A 15,746-nucleotide genomic window follows, 5' to 3' on the forward strand; every position below is an offset into this window, starting at 1 on the left:
AGCCAGACAGCAGGTGGATGTGAGGAGTCTGTCCAGCAGTGTATGGTCCTTAAACCCCAGTGAAATGAGAGTGCTCCCAGCTCCAGGGGACGAGAGCAGCAGGGAGGCCCAAGATGGACACAGGATTCACTCAGGACAAGGAGCTGCTGAAGAAGCTGGGGCTTCCCTTCTTGTGCAAAAAGCCAGAATGGCAATGAATGCACGTTAGCTCCTGCCCGTCCCTCCTGCTTCAGGTACCAATGACGGGGGCAGCCCCTCCCCTGCCATGAAGGAATGGCCTTCACAGAGATACCTGCCCAATACCCCATACCCTCAGTGGCTGGGTAAGTTCCCGTCCTGACTCCTCACTCAGTGAGGAGTCCAACGTCAGCCCTGTCTACCCTATTGCCAACCCTTTGTCGTGTGCACTGAAGGTGCTCTGTCCCATAGAGCATGATGACCGCCCCGGCCAGGCCCTTCTCTCAGGCATGTGGCGACATATGAGCTGCCTTCTCACGGCTTTGTTAACCCCACCACCACCTGTCTGGGCTGCACGATCGGGGGACTGACCAGGATCCACTGGATCTTCTGTCCTTTCCAGAGCAGGACTTGTGTCCCCTCCCATTGTTCTTCACATTTATTTGTAAGCTCCCACCTATTTGTCTGGTTTTTACTCCTTTTTGCTCATGTCATAGGGTCTCAGAGGAGGGCAATCCTGTTTCTTATTCCTTTCTATTCCTTTTGGTGGCTTCTCACAACTGCTGGTTTGTCGGCAACAGCAACGACTTGCTCTTTCCAGCCTGAGAGATGAAGCAAGAAGATGTTGCTCGTGGTTTTGTCCTCTAGGACCTCCCTTCTGGAGTCACGTGCTCAGGAACCAGCTCCGCATGGCAGAGGCCATCAGAGATCAAGTCTCAGATAGGAAGCTTCTCCCCCAGGAGTGTGATGAATGCTCCCAGAACTTGCCAGAGCGCACCTGCATTCCGGCCATCTGGTCTACCACTGTGCCCGATTTTAGGGGTGCATCACCCAGGAGTGTGATTAGCTCACCGAAACATAGCAGCACTGCAGGCCTGGAAGGACCTCACGGCCCCACACTAGCCACTCCTCGCTCACCAGTCATTTTCAGAAGCGATTGCCTGGACATGTCCTGACTGACAGAGTGCCCTCCCCACCTGTCACAGGGGTTTAGAATTCAGCTCGGCTCCGAGTCTTATTCAGGGCAGCTAAGTAAGCGAGTCACCGTCCTAGTCACCGTTCCGGGAAGGGTAGGGCCCCGGGCGCCTGTAGCTGTGGGCAGAGGCTGGAATGTCCACCACTGACCCCAGTCCCAGCCGCCCCGTTACACTGATCCAGATACCACACTGGCACTTGCTGGGGCGCACACCTGTAACCCCCATGTCCTTTCCCAGGAGGGCAGGGTCAGGCTCCCAGAACTGGCCCACGGGATGCTGCACAGCCCGGCCTGGGTACGAGCACAGCCAGACACATGGCTTACAGGCTCTGGACCCAGAATGGCTGCCCTGATCCAGACTCCACACAGCATCTCCAGGAAGAACCAGGGATGGCAGGGCGGAGGTCTCTGTGGAAGGCCCATGAGCTCTGCCAAGGTTAGGTCTTATCCTCCACGGGGGCCCGATAGGACTCCCTGGCCTGCAGGTGCTGGGCTGGGTCCTCTGCAGGCCAGAGAGTGCTGCGGCCTGACTGGGTCTCTGCCGTGGTGAAGAGGCAGGCACGGGTCTGGGCCTGGGAGCTGAAGGAACAGAGCTGCATGGCAGGGAAGGCGCCTTCCTTCCCCAGCCAGGAGCTGACGGCCCAGACCCCCAGAGCAGGTGCTTCCTGAAGGGCCACAGCACACCTTACCCTTCGTTCCCTGGGGGGGGGGGGGGGGGGGGCAGTCCTGGAGGAAGCCCTCCTGCCAGGCAGGAGCCCCTCCTCCTTGGGCCCTGGAGGGCAGGCTCTGGAGGCCCAGGCATGGGGGTGGGGAGGGACCACAGGCTGTGACCGCTCCTCCACCTGCTCTGCCCCCAGCCCCAGGTCCTGCCCCAGCCCCAGGGCCAACCACAGGAGCACCTCCTCCCAGAGCCTCCCAGGGGCTCTCGGCACCTCACCCTGCCTCTCTTCCCCCACCTGCATCCGCCACAGGTAACGCGGGGCCATTGCGCTAGTCTGCCCTTACACAGGGCACCCCCACAGTGAACTCAGGCTTGTCCCTCCCCGCTCCAGACCCAGATACTGTGCATGGGCTGGTGACCAACCATGCCTGGAGAGGTCCTGAGCCCCAGCATCATGGCGGGTCTCCCCAGCACCTCGTGTCCACCTGCCGGAGGCTGACATGACCAGCTGCACCCCTCACTGCCCCTGCATGGCACTCCCCAGCTTCTCCCCTTTTCCCCAAGATCAGGCACCTTGGTCCCCAATCCTGGGAGGCCACCTCAGACAGTCTGCCCTGCTCTCCCTAACCCCTCCCACAGGAGCCCCCGTGACAGACCTGCCACCCCAAGGGCTCCCTAACCCTCCCAGACCTCCTGCTCCTGGTGCCCCCAGGCCGGCCTAGACCCATCCTCCACACCATAGTAGACAGAACTTTCCAGAAAGAGACTCTAAACCAAGCCCAGACACAAGCCTCTTCGAGGGGCACATGGGACATGTTGGAATCCGAGCCACGTGGCCTCCTCTCCAGACACACCGCCAGCCTGTGGTCTTGGCTTCGGCTGACCCTCTGCCTGGCATCACACACACACACACACACACACACACACACACACAGACTTCCAACACCCTCTTCACCCACCCGCTCCACCAGCGAGCCCCAGGGCGCCATCAGTCCCTCCCTGCCCCCGGCCGCATCCCTGCCCCGAGCAGTTGCCCCTGCATCCGCGCCTCTGCCACTCTCACGCCCGCTGTGGGAGCCCGTGTGGGTCTCTGCCCCCCTGAAGGCCACAGCCGGTGAACCTGTGGGTCCCAGCGCCCAGCCCAGGTCTGACACAAGCAGTCAGGGGAGAGCAGCCCCACAGGGGGAGACGCGGCCCCTGTGGACCGTCGTGCCCTGCCCCCTGAGCCCACCCCCAGCCGCGGACGTGCAGAGCTGGGAACCCTCCTCCAGGACCCACAGCTCCAGCCAACCGGCACAGCCCTGGGCCCCAGCAGCCTGTTCATGGGGACAGTGAACAGGCAGAGTTCCCAAGGGAGCCGCCCTTGGGTCCGCAGATGTGGCCAGAGGGAAGGTGGCCTCATCGGCCGAGCCTCAGGCAGCCCTCCGGCGCCCAGCTGGGGATTGGCCATGGACCTCTGTGTGGCCCTGCCTGCGGCAGCCAGCGGCCTTCTCAGACCACATGTCTAGGAGGCAGGTGGCCTGTGGGCACAGCCCTGGGTCTACTCTTATTTCTGAAAGATAAAAGGAAAACAGACACAGGAAGGCGTCTAATATTCTGTTATTGTTACTGCTGGCCACTTGTCTGCCGCTGCGTCAGGAACGACGGGAGGACAATGACGGGGGTCTGTGGTCCCCTCCCCCTCCTGCCGTACGGTCCTTGGGGTTTTGGCTGAGCCAGGAACCACAGTGCTAACTGGGGCCACAGTGATTCACAACCCTACAGAAACCCCGCAGGGGAGCACTCCAGCAGCGGAGGGGGGCCCTCCGGGTCCCAGCACACCCGCCAGGCGGCAGGGCGGGGGCAGCCCAAGAAACCTGGGGGAGGGGTGCTTAGCCGCCTCAGAAGGCAAAGGGACTTTGCAAGGGGACAGGACGTGACCACGGGGACGGCCTGGGTCATCGACAGGCTGGAGGAGGCGTGGTGTGCGCAGCAGCCTGGATACCAGGGGAGGGGGTGGGCGCTTGGTCGGGGCCGGGCAGGGCGCACCACCCTGGGCCCCGAGTAGTGACGGCCCTCGCAAGGCTGTGCGGGAGACCGTGACCTCAGGACCAACGCGAGTCAGGTGCCGGAGGGACATCAAATGCAGGCCCAGCGCTCTGGGGGCAGGAGGGACGGGGCGGGGGCACGGGGCGGGCCATTCTTCCAGCAGACAGCAGGCTTTCCGGCCCCTGCGGCTCCCTGGGGACCTTGGCTGGGCGGGGGGGTTCTGTGGGCCCCAGCACAGCCCAGCGCACTGTGCAGATGCTTACGCGGGCCCCTGGGGCCGGTGCGCACCGGTCACTGTCTCCTCGGCTGCGTCTGCTACCCACACTCAGGGCAAGCGTGCTGCTGTCTCCACGGCGTGGCGGGGGTAGGGGGTGTCAGGGGCACTAGGAGGTCAAGTGGGTCTTTGTCTGGGAGGCGCAGCTGGGCAGAGACTGTGCTTCTGGGATTTGGTTTACTGGGGCCAAGGCTCCCTGGTCACCATCTCCTCAGGTGAGTCTCCGTGGCAGCAGCTCTGTGGGCACAGGGCCAGGCACCTGGGTCTGGCCGCAGCTCTGAGCCCAAGGTCCAGCCTGGGGCCCTACGGGACCGCAAGGTCCCCACTGGATCCCAGCCCCGTGGGGACTGGACTCAGAGCTGGCAGAGCCCCTGGGTGGCAACCGAGCTGAGGGCCAGGCAGACAGACGCCCCGGGCTCAGGCGTTGATGGGAAGGGGAAGCGTGGGGCCTGCTTTCTGTGTGCAGCGGCTGGGCAGCTGCACCAGTGTGGCCATGACTACTTGGACGTCTGGGGCCAGGGCACCCTGGTGACCGTCTCCTCAGGTAACTGCAACCCTTCCTGCCTCGCTCTGGCCCTGGGGGTCCATCTGGGGGCAGGGGAGCCGGCGGCGTGGGCTGCGTCCTCAGGCTCCGAGGTGGACGGTGTGGGCCGGGAGGGTCTCTGTTGGGGGAGAAGCAGGGACTGTGTCCCTGTGCGACGCTTTTGGTTCCTGGGGCCAGGGGACCCTGGTCCCCATGTCCTCAGGTAAGACGGCTTCCCTCTGGCCCTTCGTTCCAGCCCCGGAGCTGAAGGTTCCCGAGACCCCCGGGGTCTGTGGGGCCCAGTCTAGTGAGGGCTGCCTCTGCGACTCTGGGGGGCCTCTCTGTGGGGTGGAGAGCGGGGCTGGCAGAGCAGGCTCCGCGTCTGGGGTGCGTCCACTGTGGCCGGGCGGCCAGGCGGGGCCGAGGTTTTTGTACACCCCTTGACGGGGCCTTTGGCAATGTGACTACTTTGAGTACTGGGGCCAGGGGACCCTGGTCACCGTCTCCTCAGGTGAGTCCTTCCAGCCCTCTCTCCTCTCTCTCTCTGGGGCTTTTTGCTGCATTTGGGGGAGAAAATGAGGCTGTCTGGGTCTGGCATCTGGAGGACCAGGGGAAGGGAAGGGGCCGGCGGCCGGCGGCAACCCGCCATCCTGGCACTCAGCCTCCCTTGCCTCCTGGGCTGCCCTGTCGGCCCCACCGGCCGGGGTTTGAGGTCGGAGGCTCTGCCAGGCCCGACTTCTTGTCCAGATTTCCTGCACAATTGTCACATTGTGACAACTGGCTTGACTACTGGGGCCAGGGGACCCTGGTCACCGTGTCCTCAGGTGGGTCCTCAGCCTCCCCACTTTGGCCGCACTTGGGGGGATCAGGCTGTTGGGGTTTCTGGAGGCCAGGATGGGGACAGGAACGGGGGCCTGGTGACCACCCTGCCCTGCGGACGGCTGCACTCAGAGGCAAGGCGGCTCCTTTGGCTGGTCTGTCCACGTAGTTTTGGGGGCCACGGCGACTGTGGGGCAATCAGTGGAATCGGGGTCTCTGCGGCTGTGGCCCTTGGGGCAGACTGGACCTCGGAGTCCCAGTTAGGGGCTTGTAGCCGGGCGGCCCAGGTGCTCAGTGCCCTGGCTTCTCTGGGGTCTCAGGGGCAGTGGGGGGTGACTTGGATGATTGGCTTCTGTGGGGTCCGGAGACCGTGCCAGCCTGAGTCAGGGCGAGGCCGGGCCAGGCCCCCGGGGTTTTGGTGGTGTGCGGACGGCGAATTCACCACTGTGACTACTATGCTATGGACTACTGGGGCCAGGGGACCTCGGTCACCGTGTCCTCAGGTAAGACTGGCCCTGCGATGGCCTTTATTTTCTGCTCCTTTCTGTGGGGTTTTCTGGGCACCGATGGCCAGTCCGTGGGACAGGCCCCCCAGGGGCAGGCTGGCCGGGAGGGGACGAGGACCAGGTGATCTGGGGACTTCCGCGCCTCTTGATTTTCCAGTGCCGTTCTAAAACTAGAATCCTGCCGGCAGGCCCCGTGCAGGACCTGAGCCCCTGAAGAGGGGGCTGGAGGCTGGGCCGGCCACTGTGGGCCGGGACTCCCACGGCCGCAGGGCCACCGGGCGCTTAGAATCCTGGGGTCAGCTAGGACCGTGCACGGCCGGCTGTGTGTGCAGGAGAGGAGAGGGCTACGGGTCGTGGGAGACTGTGCTGGGAACCAGGAGTGCGGTTCGGGGCTAGGCTGTTTAGGATTCCTGGTCTGGGACAGAGCCGTCCGGGCAGGGAGGGACACTGAGGGGCAGGTCTGGGGCCCAGGGAGCTGGGCTCTGCGCGGTCGGCCCGCAGGGGACCATGGCTTGTCCCTGCTAAGCGAATGCGCTCGCAACATGGATGGGCAGGACGTCCTTGAAGGGTTTCTTTTCTCCTGCGAGAAATCGCTAAACAATGGTGACTTTAAAATGTCGGAGATTTTCAAGTGTATTAGACTTTTTAGTTGTATCAGGCCATTAACGTGCCAGAATCTTATCTTTCTGGAGTCGATACGAGAAGGCGGCCCCCGCCACAGCTGAGTTTTGACGATGATCAATGAAGTTTATTTTTTTGTTTAATTCAGCGATTCAGGAAGCGGCAGGAAGCGGCGGGCCGTGCCGGTGGGGGCAGGGCCTGGCCGGGGCAGGTGGCAGGAAGCAGGTCTCTGGGACCGTCTATTTTAGGAAGCAAGAAAACACACTTGCAAATTCATAGTTTGTGGTTAGCAGAAGTGGTTTTCGGGTGGTTTTGCCCAGCCCCAGGGCCAGCTCGGCCTCCTGCAAAACAACACCTGCATGATTTGCATTTTCTAAAATAAGCCCGAGAGGCTGGCAGGAGCCCAGAGGCTTCTTTTTCTGACTTTCCGAATTTAATCTCTCCGTCTGGGCTCACCAACGTCTGAATTACACTCATTTCCAAAGTAAGACGTTGAGGACCTTCCGCTGGTCTCAGGGACGGTTTGCAGCGCGTTCCTGTTCCTGTGGGGTTTTCTGAATCAGTGGTTCCTGGTCGTTGACCCCAAACCGCCCTCCGGTGCCCCGAAGCAGGGTTTTGCGAACTCTGTGTCCGTGTTCTAAGACTTTCTCTTTGTGAGGGAGAGGCGCGGAGGTACGCTGAGGAGGCGACCTTCCTGGCCGCCTGTTCGCAGACCTGTTTTCAAGCATTCCTTTGGCGACAAATTTTAGAGGAAACGAGTGATTGTCCTGAGTGGTTTCAGTGAAGCGCGTTCTTGTTGGACTAAGAGGAAGCCCCGTCAGGTCTCGGCTCAGAAAGGAACTCTCCCGCGCCGATGGGGCCCCCCAGCCCGCCGTGGCTGGGGACAGGCACTCGTGGCTTCTGCCGCCAGGCCAACCGCCTGTGCAGCAACCACCCGATTTTAATGGATTTGGAGGAATTCTCCCAAGACCCCCACAAGTGACCAGGGAGCCCAGCTGGTAAGAGAGAAGCTCGTATTTCCTGTTTGGCTTCTGGGCGGGAGACTCAGGCTCAGTGAAACCATGAGGGTCATTTGTATGGGTCCCAGCTCTCCGCCTGCCTTTCTCCGAAGGACACAGCTGGAAGGGCTCCCCGAGGCTTCTTGGCTGTGGATCCCTACGGCTCAGACGATCAAGCACGGGAGTCCCACTTAGGCTTTTGGTTGTAAACGTGGCCCTGGGTGTGGGGCCACCGGCCACCGCTGCGAGGGGCTTTCTGACAGTGCAGATTCAGCGAAGACTTGTTTCTGGCCTATGTAATGATGATTTTTATTTAGAGGGAACTTAGCTGAAGTGGGGGGCCTACTTTAGACTCTGAAGGCAGGAGGTCAGCTCAGGCAAGTGCCCAGGAGGGTGCAGGCCAGTCGGGCAGCACCGAGCGCCCCTCTCTCAGCCCAGAAGCAGCACTCCCTGCTCTGGAGCAGGGACACAGGCTTTCCACCGCGGACAGTGAACCCTCCTCCATCCTTGCAACGTGTCCTGGTGAATCTTAACTGACCAGGAAGCTTTTTACCCAGGACACTGACGGAGTGACTGCCAGTGCTTGGGCACCAAGAGCTGGCTCAGCCTGGGATCACAACCAAATAGGGGGTCCTAGTGGAAAATCCACAAGGACACACAAACGTGGAACAGGCAGGGCGAAGCACCAGAAGTTGCAGACCCAGAGCCAGGCCCATCAGGATTGGATTCCTGAGTGAGCTGGCTTTAGCTGGAAGCACGCAGATCCGGAGCTCTAAAATTTTCTAGCCTGTCCCGAGACCGGACTTTCCGGGAATGCAGGACCCAGGACTACACTGGGCTGGCCAAAGCAGTCAATCTGGCTTGACTAAGCCAGATTGAACTGGCACTTCTGGGCTGAGCTGGGTTGAGCTGAGCTGGGCTGAGCTGAGCTGGGCTGAGCTGAGCTGGGCTGGACTGAGCTGGGCTGAGCTGAGCTGGGCTGGGCTGGGCTGGGTTGAGCTGGGCTGGGCTGGGCTGGGCTGAGCTGAGCTGAGCTGGGCTGGGCTGGACTGAGCTGGACTGAGCTGGTCTGAGCTGGACTGAGCTGGACTGAGCTGGGCTGAGCTGAGCTGGGCTGAGCTGGACTGAGCTGAGCTGGGCTGAGCTGGGCTAAGCTGAGCTGGGCTGGGCTGAGCTGAGCTGGACTAGATTGAGCTAGGCTGAGCTGAGGTGGGCTAGTCTGAGCTGGACTGAGCTGGGCTGGGCTGAGCTGGGCTGAGCTGAGCTGGGCTGGTCTGAGCTGGACTGAGCTGGACTGAGCTGGGCTGGGCTGAGCTGGGCTGGGCTGGACTGAGCTGGGCTAAGCTGAGCTGGGCTGAGCTGGGCTGGGCTGAGCTGACCTGAGCTGAGCTGGGCTGAGCTGAGCTGGACTGAGCTGGGCTGGACTGAGCTGAGCTGGACTGAGCTGGTCTGAGCTGGACTGAACTGGACTGAGCTGGGCTGAGCTGAGCTGGGCTGGGCTGGGCTGAGCTGAGCTGGGCTGGGCTGAGCTGAGCTGGGCTGAGCTGACCTGAGCTGGGCTGGACTGAGCTGAGCTGGACTAGACTGAGCTGGGCTGAGCTGAGCTGGGCTGAGCTGGACTGAGCTGGACTGAGCTGGGCTGGGCTGAGCTGGGCTGGGCTGGACTGAGCTGGGCTAAGCTGAGCTGGGCTGGGCTGAGCTGAGCTGAGCTGGACTGAGCTGACCTGAGCTGAGCTGGGCTGAGCTGGGCTGGACTGAGCTGACCTGAGCTGAGCTGGACTGAGCTGGGCTGGACTGAGCTGGTCTGAGCTGGACTGAGCTGGACTGAGCTGGGCTGAGCTGAGCTGGGCTGGGCTGGGCTGAGCTGAGCTGGGCTGGGCTGAGCTGAGCTGGGCTGAGCTGACCTGAGCTGGGCTGGACTGAGCTGAGCTGGACTAGATTGAGCTAGGCTGAGCTGAGCTGGGCTGAGCTGAGCTGGACTGAGCTGGGCTGAGCTGGGCTAAGCTGAACTGGGCTGAGCTGGGCTGGGCTGAGCTGAACTGAGCTGGGCTGGGCTGAGCTGGACTGAGCTGGGCTGGACTGAGCTGACCTGAGCTGGACTGAGCTGGGTTGGGCTGAGCTGAGCTAAGCTGTGCTAAGCTGGGCTGGGCTGGGCTGGGCTAGACTGAGCTGAGCTGGGCTGGACTGAGCTGGGCTGGGCTGAGCTGGACTGAGCTGGGCTGGGCTGAGCTGGGCTGGGCTGAGCTGAGCTGGGCTGGACTGGGCTGGGCTGGGCTGAGCTGAGCTGGGCTGGACTGGACTGAGCTGGGCTGAGCTGGGCTGGACTGAGCTGGGCTGGACTGAGCTGGGCTGAGCTGAGCTGGACTGAGCTGGGCTGGACTGAGCTGGGCTGGGCTGAGCTGAGCTGAGCTGGGCTGGGCTGAGCTGAGCTGAGCTGGGCTGGGCTGGGCTGAGCTGGGCTGGGCTGGACTGAGCTGAGCTGGGCTGGGCTGAGCTGGGCTGGGCTGGGCTGAGCTGGGCTGAGCTGGGCTGAGCTGGACTGAGCTGGGCTAGGCTGAGCTGGGCTGAGCTGGTCTGAGCTGGTCTGAGCTGGACTGAGCTGGGCTAGGCTGAGCTGGGCTGAGCTGGTCTGAGCTGGTCTGAGCTGAGCTGGGCTGGACTGGGCTGGGCTGGGCTGGGCTGGGCTGAGCTGAGGTGGCGGAGCTGGACCAGGCTGGGTACATTGAGTTGATTAAACAGGGTCACTGAGCTGGTCCAGCCAAAATGGAGTGGCTGAGCTGTCTTGGCTCAGTAGAGCTTGATGTCCTAGTTTGGGCTGGATTCACCTGCAATGGGCCACGTGCGGGGCTAAGTTGTCACATACTCACCATCCCCTGACCCTAGCCGCACTGGCCAGGGGGCTCCCCTCCATGCTGTCTGCATCACAGACGGCTCGTGGGGCTTGGGGCTGAGCACAGCAGTCTGGCTCCCGTGTCTCGGAGGGAAAGCACCCCTGGCCCAGCCATCTGGAGCCGGGAGCCAGGGTACCAGAGTGCTCGCGAGGCCACGGAGACCCCAGCTTCCCACAAGTCCAGAGCTCGGCTTCTGCAGCTGGGTGGGGGGCATTGAACCTCCCCTTTGCAGCTGGACTCGGCCTCAGCCCAGCCGCCCGCTGCCCTGTTGGTCAAGGCTGGGAAGGCTGTGAGGCCAGCCCTTGTGGCAGTGGGATGAGGGGGCCACGGGGCTGGCTCTGGCCCGCCTGGCGGAGTGTAGGGAGAAGACACCGTCTCACTCACCTCCTGTCCCTCTGTGGTCCTCAGAGAACCCATCCCCTCCAAACCTCTTCCCCCTCATCACCTGTGAGAGTTTCCAGTCCGATGAGACCCTGGTGGCCATGGGCTGTCTGGCCGGGGACTTCCTGCCCGACACCGTCACCTTCTCCTGGACCTACAAGAACGACAGTGAGGTCAGCAGGCAGAACGTCAAGTACTTCCCGTCGGTTCTGAGAGAGGGCAAGTACGTGGCCACCTCCCAGGTGTTCCTGCCGTCCGTCGACGTCCTCCAGGGCTCCGAGGACTACCTCACCTGCAAGGTCAAGCACACGAAGGGTAACAAGTCCGTGCACGTGCCCTTCCCAGGTGAGAGCCGGGCCCTCCTCCCGCGGCGGGGCGGGCAGGGGGAGGCCAGGGGGCTGACGCCTGGTTCCCTCCCAGCAGCGGCCGTAGAACTGCCCCCCAACGTGACCGTCTTCATCCCGCCCCGCGACGCCTTCTCTGGCAACGGCCAGCGCACGTCCCAGCTCCTGTGCCAGGCCAGGGGCTTCAGCCCCAAGCAGATCTCCGTGTCCTGGTTTCGTGACGGAAAGCCGCTCGCGTCCGGCATCGACACTGGCAAGGTGGAGGCCGACGGGAAAGTGTCAGGGACAGTGACCTACAGAGTGCTCAGCACGCTGACCATCACCGAGAGTGCCTGGCTCAGCCAGAGCGTGTTCACCTGCCAAGTGGAGCACAGCGGCGTGACCTCCGAGAGGAACGTGTCCTCCGTGTGCACCTCCAGTGAGTGCTTGGCCCCGGGGCGGCCCCTTGGGCGTGGGGTCCCTCACGTGCGCGGGCGTCCGCTCAGGCCGGCCACTCCCCGAGCCTTGGCTTCCCGGAGCGGCCAAGGGCTGGGAGGCAGGGGCCCAGCGTTCCTCCCCCATAGGCCCCTGGGGCTCAGGACGGCTCAGCGATCCTGTGCTCTTTGGTGACGATCCCCGCCTCCGCCCGGCCGCACGTCCGGCCGGTCGCTGACACAAACTCTCTCCTGCCCTAGACCCAGCCGTGGGCATCAGAGTCTTCACCATCCCCCCGTCCTTTGCCAGCATCTTCCTCACCAAGTCGGCCAAGCTGTCCTGCCTGGTCACAGACCTGGGCACCTACGACAGCCTGACCATCACCTGGACACGCCAGAACGGCGAGCCTCTGAAAACGCACACCAACATCTCTGAGAGCCACCCCAACATCACCTTCAGCGCCATGGGGGAGGCCACGGTCTGTGTGGAGGACTGGGAGTCAGGGGAGCAGTTCACCTGCACGGTGACCCACACGGACCTGCCCTCGCCACTGAAGAAGACCATCTCCAGGCCCAAGGGTAGGGCCCGCGCCCCCTCTGCCGCGGGACTCTCCCGTGGCCTCTGAGGGTCTCTCCCCAGCGGCCCCGGCCCGAGCTCATCCCGTCTTTCCTCCCACAGGGGTCCCCAAGCACATGCCGTCTGTGTACGTCCTGCCGCCAAGCCGGGAGCAGCTGAGCCTGCGGGAGTCAGCCTCGGTCACCTGCCTGGTGACGGGCTTCTCTCCCCCAGACGTGTTTGTGCAATGGCTGCAGAAGGGGCAGCCCGTGCCCCCCAACACCTACGTGACCAGTGCTCCGATGCCCGAGCCGCAAGCCCCCGGCCTCTACTTTGTGCACAGCACCCTGACCGTGAGTGAGGAGGACTGGAGCGCCGGCGAGACCTACACCTGTGTAGTCGGCCACGAGGTCCTGCCCCACATGGTGACCGAGCGGAGCGTGGACAAGTCCACCGGTAAACCCACCCTCTACAACGTGTCCCTGGTCTTGTCCGACACGGCCGGCACCTGCTACTGACCGCTGGGCCGCTGGATCCCGGCCGGTGGATCCGCGGCCCCTGGCTGGCCCCTCGCTGTGTGTGTGTGTCCACTAACCTTGTCAACGGGGCAACGTGTGACCTTTTATCAAAATCAGAAATAAAAACATCCATTCAAAAGACACTCCTCCTGAGTAAGCGATGCTCTCGCCTGCCGGGGCCACAGCTGCGCTGTCCCCGCCCCCAGCCCAGCCTCCTCCACCGTCCCTGCCCCCACCCAGCCTCTGGAAGCCCCTGTGCTCCTTGCAGACCGAGGCCACGCTCACCGCTCCTGTAGCTGCTCCCACGACCACGAGTGTGCGACACACACACACCTGCACACACAGACATGATGCATGCGTGCGGATGCCGACATGGACGCACCTGCATGTAGACACACGGACACGCGTGCGCACGCACACCCACACGCGTGGACACATAGAGACACACACCCTCGTTTATACACACGCACACAGACAGCCGCACATGGGCGCACATACACACACACGTACTCGCTCACCCACACGCGGGCACGTACAGACACGTGCACACACGGTCACACACATGGACACACGTCTCACGTACAGGCAGACACAGACACGTACACACACACGTGTGCACACGTATGCACACACAGTGCCAGCCCTTGCACACCCGGGGTCCCTCTGTCGGGAACCGCTGCCCTGTCCCGCCGTGTCCCTCTCTGCGGGCTTCGTGCCCAAGCTCTGCGTGTCCCTCTGTCTCAGCGTGAAGGTCTGGACTCTGGCCGCGGCCACCATTCCCAGGCCTAGGGCCAAGGGAAGTCCCTGCCCATGCCCAGGCTCTTGAAGGTGGCAGAACCCCTGTGGCAGGGCCCACAGGTGAACGGGGCCGGGCTGCTTCTGACAAAGCCCCAGGGCCTGGTCCTCGGCCCCAGAGGCAGCGAGGCTGTCCCTGGAGGCTTCTCCTTGCAGGGGTGACTGCAGACGGCCTGGTCTGAGTGGAGAGCCCCTGCAAACACCCAGCCCTGGAAATAGTGGGAATGAGGCCCCAGGAGCAGACGTGAGGGGTACAGACCTGGTGGGCGGGAAGGGGCAAGGGTCCGAGTGGGACCCCCTCTGCCGCAGCAGCACGGGCCCCTCTGGGCTGCCTCCGAGACCCTCCCTGCACACGGGACCCTTGGGAACCTGAGCTGCAGATGCTCCAAAGGGCCCAGTGGGCTCCAGACCCCGTTGAGAGTCCTCAGCCTGTCCACGTAGTCCACCCCAGGGTCGCCCTCCCTGGAGCCTCAGGGTCCTATCTGAGCCCTTGGTCCCGGAGGCCTGGCAGTGCAGACAGCTGGCCAGGCCCCACACGGGGTCTCCCAGGGGCCATGCCCTCCAAGACCGAGAGACAGCGAGTGGGAATCTCACTAGGAAATGAGGTGGTTCCCCCTCGGGCCCAGACACACGCCAGGTCCCCACTGCCAGGCTCTCCAGCCTCAGCGGCCAGGGGCAGAGCACCCTCTCCAGACCAGAGCCAGCAGAAGGCCCTGCTCCCAGGCTCTCCCCGCCCCCCCCCCCGACAACCCTGGCAGTGCGCCCCAACCCCCGCTGCTGCCCAGCCACACCCCTGCGTCTGTGTTGCTCTGCTGTGCTCTCTGCCCCGCCACGGCTCCCACACAGGGTGCTCGGGTCGGCCTTGCTCTGCTGAGCCTGTGTTCTGCCTCCGCCTGACCCGTCTCGGGCTCCCCGGGCCCAGCTCACGCCTGGCTTCGATGCCTCCCGACTGAGCCCAGGAGCCCTCGGCCCCCCAAAGCAAGTGCCGAGGAGACTGTGGGACCAGTCAGGAGCCACGCACACCTGCTCCTACTGTCCCCACCCCGCCTGGCACCCCAGGGGCAGCCTCGCCGAGGCCCAAGGGCAGCTCTGGGGCCGGACCTCCCTGCCGTGTGGCCTGACCCTCTGTGCTGTGTTCCCTGCAGAGGGAGAGGTGAGCGCTGAGGAGGAAGACTTCGAGAACCTGAACACCGTGACGTCCACCTTCATCGTCCTCTTCCTCCTCAGCGTCTTCTACAGCACCACAGTGACGCTGTTCAAGGTAACAGCAGGGCCGGGGCAGGAGGGGGCGGGGGCACCCAGCCCAGGGCAGCGGGAAAACACCTCACGCCGTCTGTCGTCCACAGGTGAAATGACCGGCCCGCGGAGACCTTCAGAGGCCCGGGACGTGGACCCGGGGTGGGCAGCCCGCGGAGCCCGTCAGCGCGTCCTTAGATCTACCCCCCACCCCGCTTCCAGCGCAAAGACTCGGCCTGTGCAGTGTACCCACGTGTCGCCTTCCAATAAACGTGTCTATTTTATCCTACGGAACCGCTCTGCTGTGCTCCTTGGGGGCCGCGTGTGTCCAGGGCCTGTGGGAAAGGCCTGTCTGCGCGCAGGCCTGCCAGGGGACGTGCCGGGGAAGGGCCTGCGGTGGGACCCGGCGCCTCCGGCTCGTCCCGTCTGCTCAAGGACGGGTGCTGCACCCTGTCCCAGGCCTGACCTCCCGGACGTGGCGGGAACCGGGGGCCGGGCTCGGTCCCTGTGTGCGACCAGCAGGGGCCTCTGCCGCTGGGTCCCCACACCACGCACGGTCCCGTCTCCAGCCCAGCCGGCCTGGCGGCCCCCCAGGCGGGTCCCACCCCTCGTGGGGCGGGGCTGTGTGGGACCGAGGACAGGGCACTCGTCCTGCGGTGCTGCGCGGTGCGGGCATGTGGACGGGAGCAGGAGCGTCGGCGAGCCGGGGAGGAGAGTGCCTGCCAGGGAGCCGCGTCGGGGAGGCTCCGCGTGGCCCCGTCCCTGTATGCGAGGGGCAGGCGGCGCCACGGCCCGGAGCCCCAGCGGACGGGGAGTGCGGCAAAGGGACGCGGGTTCGCGTCGGGGCTTGCCCACCGGCCGTGGAGCTGTGGCCACCAGGGTCCGGGTGGCAGCGCGTGGAGGAGGGGCAGAAGGGGAGGCGCAGACCCCACACGGCTGAGGGATCCGGGTGGCAGTGGCGAGGACGGCCGTGAGCCGGGCTCCCGGGAGGAGGCACCGGCGGAGGCCAGGATGCAGCTCACGGGTCCC

At 64.1% G+C, this 15,746-nt stretch overlaps 2 gene segments (V, D, J or C); both read left to right on the top strand.

Annotated features, from left to right (window-relative positions):
- Window positions 1-2,238: 2,238 nt before the first annotated feature.
- The window catches only part of LOC309858064 (Ig gamma chain C region-like), a 64,883-nt gene continuing 51,375 nt past the window's right edge, over window positions 2,239-15,746 (top strand). The window contains exons 1-2 of the C gene segment in view: window positions 2,239-2,271; window positions 4,366-4,660.
- On the top strand, window positions 4,894-15,006 carry LOC309858065 (immunoglobulin heavy constant mu-like). The segment is given in 7 exons: window positions 4,894-5,150; window positions 10,883-11,200; window positions 11,279-11,617; window positions 11,874-12,191; window positions 12,292-12,624; window positions 14,627-14,742; window positions 14,828-15,006.

Source organism: Mustela nivalis (genome assembly GCF_964662115.1).
Source record: "Mustela nivalis genome assembly, contig: HAP1_SCAFFOLD_1825, whole genome shotgun sequence".
Classification (NCBI taxonomy): domain Eukaryota; kingdom Metazoa; phylum Chordata; class Mammalia; order Carnivora; family Mustelidae; genus Mustela; species Mustela nivalis.